The following is a 3,323-nucleotide window of genomic DNA, read 5'->3' as shown; positions in this document are numbered from 1 at the left end:
CGGGCGGGATCCGTCCCCGTCGGGTCGGGTCGTGACATTAGCATTGTACGAAAATCCGGCACGCAATCAGATAAGAGAGAGGGTGTGTAACATTTATAAGACACTAAGATTTTCACGTGGAAAACTCCTCAAAAGGGGGAAAACATGGAGCCTAGTCCAGTTTGAATGAATCAACTAGTATTGCAGTTGATTACAAATAAGGCCCTTCCTTAGGGGAATGCCTTAGTTTGATGTACATCTTATAGGGTACATTACATGTTGAGAATACAGAGGCATCACTGTTGACGTGTTCGTCTGGTTAGAAGGACCATAATTTGGTGACGGAGGTCATAAAGACCGTTGTCTAGCGACGGAGGTTGGAAAGATTGTAGTCGGTGGGCGACGTAAGTCAGAAGGACTGCAGTCGGCTTGCGACGTAAGTAAGATGAACTATAGTCGGCGAGCGACGAAGGTCGGAATGACTGTAGTCGGTGGGCGACATAAGTTAGAAGGATTGTAGTCGACGGGAGACAGAGGTAGGAAGGACTGTGTCATATAGAATCCAGCAATTGACAGAAATCCAACATCAAATATATGTATGGCAAAAATCTGACAACAGGCAGAAATATGACGTCGAGTAGAAACTTGGTGACAAGCGGAGGTCCGACGTCTGGTAAAAACTTGGCGACGAGCTGAGGTCCGATGTCAATTGGAGGTTGAGGGGAACTCCGACGTTACTTGGAGTTCGGGTGAAACTCCAACGTCACTTAGAGGTCGAGCGAAATTCCTCTGGTGTGACTTGGGAAGAATTCCAATTTCCCTTGTGCATTGGGAAGAATTCCGACGTCACTCGGGCGTCGGGCAGAATTCTGACGTCACTCAGGCATCGGGCAGAATTCTGACGTCACTCGGGCGTCGGGCAGAATTCCAGCGGTGGTTGTGGAGGAGTTCTTCCCTCCAACTTTTCTCCTCTTCTTCCTCTTCCTTCCATGCTTGCTCCCCCCCCCTCACAAGTGAAATGAGGGGTCTATTTATAGATTTCCTGGAGTGGCATAGCTTGTAAATAGGTGTGAGATCAAGGGCAGATAGGGAGTGGTCGAATAGATGGCTGATATCGAGTTAATCCCTTGATTGTGCACCGTTCATCACGCATTTGAAGGCCTTAATGATGTCAGAATTCTACGATCTTGGGCTCGTTGGATTTGTCTCATCGAGCCGCTCGATTTTAGTATAAGCTTGTCAAACTTGGAAACTGTTTGGTAACCTAAATTGTGGTATGAACTTTTCTACATCGCTTCGGGTCCTTGATTTGGACTCATTTGAGCTCGGATTGAGTTGAATTTGGTGTCATTGTGTTCGTATTTCCGAGACGCTCAGTTTGACTATAAGTTTACTAAAATCGGGGTTCAGGTGATCCTAGATTTAATTTTTGAAGTTTCCAAATTGATTTTTGCCTCGAGATTCGTGCCCGATCAAGATAATTTTTTGATGACATATCAAATATATATAACTGTCTCATATCCTAAAAAATTTATGATAGTAGAATAAGAGAGTTTATGTGAAGATTCATTTTAGAAATAATAAATGAAAATAGTATGAGTACAGGAAGGAGGGAGGGAGGAAGCAGGAGAGCAAGGAGAGAAAGAAGAGAGGAGATGAAGATAAATCTAAGATTTATTTTGCCTTCAAGCTTCTCCTTGACCACCGATTGTCGTTAGACTATCATCGGACTTACACCCAACCACCGATTATCGCCGGACTTCATTTGGTCCACCAATTATTGTCATATTTATGCCCGGCCATCGACCACCTGGCCACCGATTAATTTTTGACTTACGTCCGATCACCTATTATCGTTGGATTTCCTCCTAACAATCATCGCCTAATTATGATCTTTCCTACCATTGTTGTTAGATAACAGTCCTTTCGATCTTCGTCGCCTTCCTACCTCCATCGCCTAACAACGGTCTTTTCAACCTTCGTCGTCCGCTGATTACGATCATTTCGACCACTGTCACCCGAGTACAGTCCTTCCGACCTCCATTGCCCACCAATTATGGTCATGCTGACCAAACAAACATGTCAATGTTGATTCTTCTAATTCCCGGCCACCATGTAATGCACTATATATGATGTATATTTGTTATATCAAGCCAAGACCTTTCTTTCAAGGAAGTGCCTCATTTGTAATCAACTGCAAACACCATTGGATTCATTCAAACTAGGCAAACCCCGTGGTTTTTCCCCCTTTTTAAGGGTGCATGTAAAAAATCAGGTGTCTCATATGAATGCCACACCCATCTCTTTTATCTTATTGTGTGTTGGATATTCGTATAAAACTAAGACATTACACTTTATATTTCTCTATTGCCGCAAATATTTCAGGGCGGAACAACCTTTAATTCACATCAATATTCTTGCTTAATCATATTAATTTCTATGTGACATATCAAACTCATAAGTGCTCATTTGATTACTTGAGTTTAGAAAAAATAAACAAATTTATAATTCATTCAAATATAATTAAACTAAAACAATTTTTTAAAAATTATGTGATTTTTTTTTTCAATATTTAAATTATAAAACAAGCAACTTATATTCATGATGTTGAAAAAATAATCCTTTTCTTCAATATATTAATAGGCACAATTATTCTTTTATAATTTTTTATTAAATAGCAATCCATAACTTAAAAAATTAACTTAATCATTTCGATTGGTTCTCTACCTTTAGCAGGGAGAGTTCAAATTAATTACTAAATGAATAACTAAACTAATCCTAATTGCACAACTAATTATAATTACCAATAATTAGTACTTGTTTATAAACTAATTAATTTTCTTAATCCCCACAATAATGCGTCAGCTCGCGTGCTCCATTATGGCTACATTCATAAATACCAAAGGAGGAGCTGAATTCATTGCTTACGTATGTGCTAATCAATGCTTGAAATAGGCATAATTTCTATTAGAATAAGTCCACCAAAGTTACAGAACAAATTCTAAAGAAAATTAATTGAAATTTGACTTTAGGGTGTTTGAAATATGAGAAAAAATAATGGCATTTTAATAACACATAAGCTTAGGATAATTCCAAATAAAAAAAATTAAAAATATAATGAAAGTGATTAATTCTAAACGACGAGAGAGAATAAAATACATACACATCTAAAAAGAGATATGGAGGGAGGTAGAGAATAAAATACATACACAACTAAAAAGGAGAGAGAATACGAGAAAAGTGAAATGCCACCGTCAAATCCGATGTCAGTGCCAAAGCTGTTGTCAGACTATTTTTGTCGAGACGACCTTAGGAGAATAGCATGTGGAAGTAAATGTAGTTGA

Source organism: Dendrobium catenatum, unplaced genomic scaffold, assembly GCF_001605985.2.
Source record: "Dendrobium catenatum unplaced genomic scaffold, ASM160598v2 fragScaff_scaffold_1482, whole genome shotgun sequence".
In the NCBI taxonomy this organism is placed as follows: Eukaryota; Viridiplantae; Streptophyta; class Magnoliopsida; order Asparagales; family Orchidaceae; genus Dendrobium; species Dendrobium catenatum.
Note: the sequence above shows the minus strand (reverse complement) of the source record.